This window comes from Myotis brandtii, unplaced genomic scaffold, assembly GCF_000412655.1.
Source record: "Myotis brandtii unplaced genomic scaffold, ASM41265v1 scaffold2140, whole genome shotgun sequence".
In the NCBI taxonomy this organism is placed as follows: domain Eukaryota; kingdom Metazoa; phylum Chordata; class Mammalia; order Chiroptera; family Vespertilionidae; genus Myotis; species Myotis brandtii.
In genome coordinates this window covers 25117-34419 of record NW_005358000.1, presented here as the reverse complement: position 1 = coordinate 34419, position 9303 = coordinate 25117, and the positions used below count along the sequence as shown (strand labels likewise).

Genomic DNA, 9303 nt, shown 5'->3' with positions numbered 1-9303 from the left:
TATATATTTTCTAGATTTCCTATATAAAGATAATACAACCATGCAAAAAAGAAACTATGGAAGGTTACATAAAAATAAAAGAACAGGGCCTACCTATTGAGGGAGTAGGATCTAGTCAGATGTGGGACAAAAATTGGGGGGAAAGTTGTCATGATATACTTTTTAAAAAATATATTATTATTGATTTCAGAGAGGAAGAGAGAGGGAGAGAGAGATAGAAACATCAATGATGAGAGTGAATCATTGATTGGCTGCCTCCATGGCCCCCCACACTGGGGCTCGAGCCTGCAACCCGGGCATGTGCCTTGACCGGGAATCGAACCATGACCTCCTGGTCCATAGGTCAATGCTCAGTCACTGAGCCACGCCAACTGGGCACGGTATACTGTTTTGAACTTTATGTTATTTGAACCAACCTATTTTTTAAAAAATCAAGTTTAAAAAGGTCTGGGTGCAGAGGAGATTATACTGCAAACATCCATCAGTTAAGAACTGTCTTCAGAGAATGGAAATCTCCAGGGTAACTTTTGACTGTTTTCACGTATTTGGGAGGTGATTAATGAGACATTAGGCCTTGAGAAGGAGTTTCTATCTACAAAGTTGACAGTGTTGGAATTACGCAAATGAACCTCATCCCATTAGTGTTGTTTCTTTTTTATCAAGCATAGTTTCCTAGCTAGTGTCCCTGAAAACACATGTATCTTGACTTGGTTACAGATTATGCCTATGCTATGATAGTATTCTTATTCAGCCCTCAGAGTAGCTGAACCTAATCCTGGAGAAGTATGAGCTCCAGACTGGTTGTTCTTTGTGAAGGGCACAAGTTGAGAAATTGAAAAACTTGAATCTGAACATAATTTATACTAATCCAATTAAGCAACTATTTATGAATGCCTCTTATATACATTAAATCCATAAGAAAATGGAAGATGACTTATTCTGCACTGAGAAAGAAATCAAGGATAGTAAACTATACCTGTATATTAATTAAGGAGTAGAAAATTGAAGTAAACTGTTTATCAGGGTTAATATTGGTGTCATGTCCGTCATTGATGTTTTCATTAGACACTTCTAGGCATTTGCTTTATTTGATTTACTATGTTGAAGTATAAAAGAACTTAAAATATTTTGCCAACAGAAATGACAAAAAATGGATTTCCTATTAAACCTTTTATTTTAACATTCTATTAAAATAAGCTCACTTTTAAACATAGCACCAACTCAATGTTTTTACTTTTCTCCAATTATCTGTCACCATTTTTAAAGTCAAGTTTATGCAATAAAAGTTACTCTTGCATGATTCTATGAGGTTTATTTATATTAATAATTCTGTGAGTTTTGATAAATGCATACAGTATGACCAAGATACAGAACAAAAATTTACCTCAGCCCCTTCGTTGAAACTCCTTCCCATTACTTCCAGTCCTGGAAACTACTGACCTCATTTATAACTCTACAGTTTTGCCTTTTCCAGAATGTCATATAAATGGACTCATCAGTGTGAAGCTTTTTTAGCCTGGCTTCTTTCATGTAGCACATTGCATTTAAATATCATCTATACTGCTGCGGTTTCCATATAAACTCTTTTTTATTTCCTAGTATGGATGTATCACAGTTAGGCTATCCATTTACCAGTTGAAGGATGTTTGCATGGTTTCCAATTTGGATGATTAGGAATAAATGTGCTATAAACATCTGTTTGTAGGTTTTGTGTGGTGATATGATCACTTCTCTAGGAAGTGGATTGCTGTAATTTTTTAAATAATTTTTATTTTACATTTACAGTTGTCATACAATATTATATTAGTTTCAGGTGTACAGCCCCTTGCTTAGACAAGTATATAACTTACAAAATGATCACTTTTATAAATCTAGTACCCATCTGACACCATATATAGTTATTACAATATTATTGACTGTATTCCCTCTAAGGATGTTCTTTAACTACCAATTTGTATTTCTTAGTTTTTTCACTAACTTTTGGAATTTTAATTATGATGTGTCTGGGTGTGGGCCTCTGGGTTCTTCTTGCTTGGGATTCTCTGTGCCTCCTGAGCTTGTGTGACTTTTTCCTTCATCAGGTTAGGGAAGTTTTCTGCCATTATTTCCTCAAATACATGCTCTATCTCTGCTCACTTTCTTCACCTTCTGGCAATCTTATGATGTGAATATTGCCGTGTTTCATGTTGTTCCACAGCTCCCTTAAGCTGTCCTTCTGTTTTTTCATTGTGTTTTTTTTTCTTTTTGTTTCTCTGATTGAGTTATTTTTTTCTACCTTGTCTTCTAATTCAGCGGTCACCAACGTGTCAGACCTCATGGACCACCAGTGGTCCATGGACCACCAGTTGGTGACTGCTGCTCCAAAGGTTTCCTTAAACCAGCGGTCGCCAAACTTTCCGACTTCACGGACCACCAGTGCTTGGCAGACCACCTGTTGGTGATCGCTGTTCTAATTCACTGATCTGATCCTCATCTCTCCTAATCTGCTGTGTATTCCTTCCAATGTGTTCTTTACTAGTGCTATGTCATTCTTCATTTCCGACTCATCATTTTTCATAGTTTCTTTTTTTATACTTTACATTCTTTATGGTTTAAAGTATTACATAAGTCTCCTTTTTCCCCCATTGCTTCTCCCCGACTGCCCCCATGACCCAGCACATGCCCTCACCCCACCCCCATCTGTGTCCATTGGTTATGTTCATATGCATGCATACAAGTGCTTCAGTTGATCTCTTACCCCCTAACCTCTCACTTCCCTCATAGATTGGACAGTCTGTTCAATGCTTCTATGACTCTGGTTCTATTTTTGTTCATCAGTTTATGTTGTATATTATATTCCACAAATGAATGAGCTCATGTAATATTTATCTATCTCTGACTGGCTTATTTCTCTTAGCATAATGCTCTCCAGATCGATCCATTGCTGTCGAAAATGGTAAGAATTCTGTCTTTTTTACAGAAGCATAGCATTCCATTGTGTAGATGTACCACAGTTTTTAATCCACTCATCTGCTGATGGGCACTTAGGCTGTTTCCAAATCTTAGCTATTGTAAATTGTGCTGCTATGAACATAGGGCTGCATATATCCTTTCTGATTGGTGTTTCTGTTTTCTTGGGATATATTTCTAGAAGTGGGATTACTGGGTCAAATGAGAGTACCATTTTTAATAGTTTTGTTTTTTGAGGAAACTCCATACTGTCTTCCATAGTGGCTGCACCAGTCTGCATTCCCACCAGCAGTGCACGAGTGTTCCTTTTTCTCCACATCCTCTCCAGCACTTGTCGTTTGTTGATTTGTTGATGATAGCCATTCTGACAGGTGTGAGATGGTACCTCATTGTTGTTTTGATTTGCATCTCTCGGATGATTAGTGACTTTGAGCATGTTTTCATATGTCTCTTGGCTTTCTTATGTCTTCTTTCAAAAAAATGTCTATTTAGGTCCTTTGCCCATTTTTTGATTGGATTGTTTATCTTCTTTTTGTTAAGTTGTATGAGTTCCCTATAAATTTTGGAGATTAAACCCTTATTGGAGATAGCATTGGCAAATATGTTTTCCAATATAGGGGGTTTTCTTGTTGTTTTGTTGATGGTTTCTTTAATGTGTATAAGCTTTTTATTTTGATGTGGTCCCATCTGTTTATTTTCTCCTTAGTTTTTATTGCCCTAGGAGCTGTATTGGTAACGATATTGCTATGACAAATGTCTGCTATTTTGCTGCTTATGGCTTCTTCTAGGATTTTTATGGTTTCCCGTCTGATGATTAAGTCCTTTATCCATTTTGTGTTTATTTTTGTGTATGGTATAAGTTGGTGGCCTAATTTCATTTTTTTGCATGTATCTGTCCAATTTTCCCAGCACCACTTATTGAAGAGACCTTCTTGACGCCATTGTATGCTCTTGCCACCGTTGTAAATATTAATTGAGCATAATGGCTTGGGTCGATCTCTGAGTTCTCTGTTCGGTTCCATTGGTCTATATGTCTGTTCTTGTGCCAATACTAGGCAGTTTTGAGAACAGTGGTTCTATAGTATAGATTGATATCTAGTATTGTGATCCCTCCAACTTTGTTCTTCATTCTCAAGATTGCTGCAGCTATTCGGGGTCTTTTTTAATTCCAGATGAATTTTTGGAGAGTTTCTTCTAGGTCTTTGAAGTATGCTGTTGGTATTTTAATGGGTATTACATTGAATCTATAGATTGCTTTTGGTAGTATGGCCATTTTAATGATGTTGATTCTAACCATCTGTGAACACAGTATATTCTTCCATTTGCTTATGTCTTCCTCTATATCTTTTTTTAAGGTCCTGTAATTTTCTGAGTACAGGTTCTTTATTTCCTTGGTCAAATTTATTCCTAGGCATCTTAATTTTTTTTTGTTGCAGTGGTAAATGGGATTTTTTTTTCATTTCTCTTTCTGTAAGTTCATTACTGGTGAATAAAAAAGCCATAGACTTATGAGTGTTAATTTTGTATCCTGCTATATTGCCGAATTCATTTGTTAGTTCTGGTAGTTATCAGCAATCCACAGCTTTCGGCTCCCTCTCTTGAGACTGGGTGCCTTTGGAAAGGACCAAGATGTACACCAAGGTCTGCTTTTCCTAGCCCCAGGTCCAGAAGGAGATCATGCAAAGACTCAAAAGCATTCTAGAATATGATTGTTATTTTCCATCTTAGTTTGCTTCAGGCTATAGACCATAGCAAAGTGTAGACTTTACATGGTGGGTGAGAGGTTTTCCAACAGGGTGTGGCAATTGCTTCCCTCCTGTATGGTAAATGTCTGCCTGTGAAAAATGTCCTCTGCAGTATGAGGGAATGACTCAGCACAAGAAACCGAGGTGTCTGCCTTCCAAGCTATAACGCTGGAGCCCCCAACGCTGGATTCTCTTCACTCAGTTCTAGTCTACTCTGCCCTCTCTCTGTTGGAGCCCAACATAAGTGGTTACACACAAAATTTTGTGCATTAGCCCTTTACGAGGGTGCCTGCATTTCCAGCCTTCTCTCACTGGTAGACAACATTCCCACTGCTTTTCACAGTTAGATGGTATGTGGGTACCTTTTCTAGTTCTGGTGCTCTTGGCTGGGGAGCCCAACTTAGGGTTTAGACCCCAGAGTTCTTAGTGGAAACCCCCCACAGCTGAGATATCCCTCTGGAACTTTAGCTGGGAGCCCTGCCAGCCCCCTCACACTTCTGAACTTCCTACCAGTCCCAAGCAGTCTCTACTTTCAGTCCTTGGTTATCAGGGTTCTCTCCAGCTAGTCTTCAGTTGACTATTCAGGATGTTTTTTCTGTATTTTAGTTATAATTCTAGTTTGATCCTGGGAGAGTGTCAGTGTAGCTTCCACTATATCTGCTGCCATTTTGGAACTTCTCCTTTGATGTTGAATTTGGTCATATAGTTTTTCTGCATCTACTGAAATGATCAATTTTTTTAAAAGTTTGTTAAGGTGATCAGTTACATTGATTTTTCAACTGTTAAACTAATACTGCATTCCTGTGATAAGCTCCTCTTATTCATGATATATTCTCCTTTTTACATAATATTATATTTAATATGCTGTTTGTTTAAAAATATTTTTACATGTGTCTATGACTGATATTGGTCTGTATTTCTTTTTTCCTGTAATGTTTTTGGTTTTGCCATCTGGGTAATACTAACTTCATAAAATGAGCTCAGAAATACACCCTCCTTTTAACTTTCTAGAAGAGCTGCTGTTGCTCATGGTATTAATTTACTTTTTAAATGTTTGGTAGAGTTCACCAGTGAAGCCATTTGGGCCTGGATTTTTCTTTATAGGGAGGTTTTCAATTATAAACTCAAGTTCTTTAATAGTTATAGGGCCATTCCCCTTATTTATTATTTCCTGATTGAGTTTTATTAGATTGTTTCTTTCAAGAAATTTGTCAGCCCACCAGTAGGTCACGGTTCAATTCCTGGTCAGGGCACATACCCAGGTTGTGGGTTTAATTCCCAGTGTGGGGCATGCAGGAGGCAGGCAGTCAATGATTCTTTCTCATCATTAATGTTTCTGTCTCTCCCACTCTCTTCCTCTCTGAAATCAATAAAAATATTTTTAAAAAGAAATTTGTCAGTTTCATCTAAGTTGAAATTATTGGCCTGAAGTTAATCATTATTTCTCCCATATTAGCTTTTTTAAATCTGTAAAAGCTATATTGATATCACCTTTCTCATTCCTAATATTTGTAGTTCGTGCATTCTGTCATTTTCTTCTTGTCAGAGTGACTGGAAGTTGGTCAATTTTATTGAGCTCATAAAACCAGTTTTTGGTGTTATTAATTTTTCTCTATTTTTTCTGTTTTCTATTTCATTTATGTTCTGATCTTTTTAATTTCTATTATTCTGCTTATTTTGAGTTTCATTTGATTTTCTATTTCCAGTTTCCAAAGGTGAAAGCTAAGATCATTGATTTAAGACCTTTATTCTTATCCAATATAAACAGTTAATGCTATAAATCACCTTCTAAGTAATGCTTTTTAGTGATGATTCATAAATTTTGATATGGTGTGTTTTCATTTTAATTCAGTTCAAAATACTTTCTAATATGAGTTTTGATTCCTTTGGATTCTTTAGAAATGTTCTACTTATTTTCCAAATATTTGCTGATTTCTAGATAACTTTCTTTTATTAATTTTTTTAACTTTGAGATATAATTTATATTCCATAAAGTATATAATTCAGAGGGTTTTTTCTGGTGTTTTTTAAATTTTCTTACTGAATCCATTAAAAAAAACACACACACACAATTCAGAAGATTTTAGTATATTCACAGAGGTGTGTAAACATCACCATATAACTGATTCTGGAACATTTCATCATCCTTAAAAGAAAATAAGTTCCCATTATCAGTTATCCCCCCCCCCATTTCCCCTTCCCATAGCCACTGGTAATCACTAATCTAACTTTTTGTCTGTTTGAATTTTCACATATATGGATTCATACATGAGATCTTTTGTCTTGATTCTTTCACTTAGCATGTTTTCAAGGTTCATCATGTTGTAGCATGTATCAGTACTTCATTCCTTTTTATGGTTAAATAATATTCTGTATGAATATACATTTTATCTATCCGTCAGGTGATGACTTTGTACATTTTAGCTATCTATGTATATAATCTATATATATAAAAGGCTAATATGCAAAGTGTCCCCGTGGGAGTTGGACTGGGAGTTCGATTGCTCGCTATGACATGCTTTGACCACCAGGGGGTGGCGCGGAACAAAGGAAGGCCCCGGCCAGCAGCTGGAAGGCTCTGATCTGCCCTGATCGCTGGCCAGGCCTAGGGTCCCTACCCGTGCTTGAATTTCGTGCACTGGGCCTGTAATTATGAATAATGCTATGACTATACTTTAAAAAGTTTCCCAGTTGTTTCTAATATGCAGCAGAGTTGAGAATCAGATGTAAAGCTGATGATGGGCCCTGGATTTGCACACCAAGACTGTATAATATTTCACACCACTTCTTTTGGGACAACATGACTCAAGAGTGGGCATGCCCTCCAGCCTCATGAGCTTTTTAAAAAATGGTACCCCAATCACAGTGTAACTCAATCAGTAGGCTCCCCTTGAGTGATTCATGAAATGATACTACTTGCTGTAAAACTATCAGGTACACATACCATGAACAAGGCAAAAGATGTCATAAATCCTTCTTTCGTGAGCTCGCATGTGCCACCATATTCTACCTGTAGGTAATTGCTGAAGTAGAGGTACAGGACTCCTGCAATGATCAAGCAGAACCTTCTATTCCCAAGAAACCTTGCAATGGGCACACTCCCCAAATGACACCTAGAACCACAGCAATAATCTGTCTGAACCAGTAAATCACATCTAAAAATTCATCCTTGTTCTCCCAGGCTGCGTCACTTCGCAGCACCTTGCTCCACACAGAGACTTTGTGGCCCTGTTGTCCAGCTGAGGCTGAGGCGACTCCTCCTTCCACCTCCTGCCACTCATCCTATCTCTGCCCCCCTCCCCCCACTGGGCCTGGGGCATGCTGGCCAAGCCAAAAGGAGTCGGGGTCTGGGGTCGCAGGTCACAGCATTCTGGGCAGCAGTGGAGGCTCTGCAGTCTGGCTCAGGGGCGCGCCACAGCTGCCCGCACTTGGCCAAGCAGTTGGCTCAGCTCGCTCTCCTTTTATTTTTAATTTTATTTCATTGTAGTCAAAAAGTATAACTTTGTATGACTTGAATCCTCTTAACTATATTGAGGTTTGTCATATGGCCCAAAATATTGTCCTTCTCGGTAAATATTTCATGTGCACTTGAGAAGAATATATATTTTGCTGGTGTGGGGTCGTGTGTTCTATAGATGTCAATCAGGTCAAGTTGATTAATAGTGTTGAATGTACTGTGTTTTTTCTGATTTTCTATTTGTTCTATTAATTATTGAAGGAGAATTTTGAAATCTTTGACTATAATTATGGATTTATTCTTTTCTCTTTGCAGTTTGATTGGTTTTTGCTTCTTGTATTTTGAAATTTTGTTATTGGGTACATAAATATTTAGAATTGTTATGTTATCATAATGAATTTATTTGTTTATCATCATGAAATATCCTTCTATCACTGGTAATATTCTTTGCTCTGAAATCTATTTTATCTGATATTAATATAACCCTCCAGCTTTCTTTTGATTATCCTGTTCTTTTTCTTTTAACTAATTTCTACTTATATAAAAACCCTGGGTGGTGTTCATCATGACCAGAACCACCACGATCAAGCGGAAGGAAGTCAGTCCTGCAGGGGTTGTCTTGGCAACGGCTGCGCCCTCCCTCGAGCTGTTTCCCGGAGCTGTTTTCTGTAAAGACGGGATTTGAGGCAGGAACCCGCCCTGGGAGCGTGGAGGCATTATCTTTATAAAGTTTGCCGTGCCGGCACAGCCAAGGGTGAATCTGAGTGGGGGTGGCTGAAAGGCTTAGAAAAGACAGACAAGAGAATGAAAGCCAGGTCTCGGTGGGATGCTGCTTCTCTGAGAGACAGCGACCACACCCACAGCCATGCCTTTATCTTATAGCAGATGCTATGAGGCAAAGTAAGGGCATGACCAAGATGTTTACAACATTCTCCTGGGTTTCAATCCTACTCAACTACATGCACCTGAACTCTGTCAAGCCTACATCACTCAGGCACGTGGGGCCACATGTTCGGACCATAGGTTCAAGCTTACAACTACAGCTGTTGGCTATAATTGTGCTGGGAGGGCCCTGCCCTCCAAGCTGGGACTTGCACGTGGCAATGAGAGGACTGTGCCCTCTCATCAGTCCAAGGCTTGAACCTGTCCAAA

General features: G+C 38.2%; 1 long non-coding RNA gene across 1 annotated transcript in view; it reads left to right on the top strand.

The window, feature by feature from the left end:
* LOC102240115 overlaps positions 1–9303 on the top strand; it is a 26847-nt gene that overhangs the window by 253 nt on the left and 17291 nt on the right. The gene's annotated exons all lie outside the window — the stretch shown is intronic.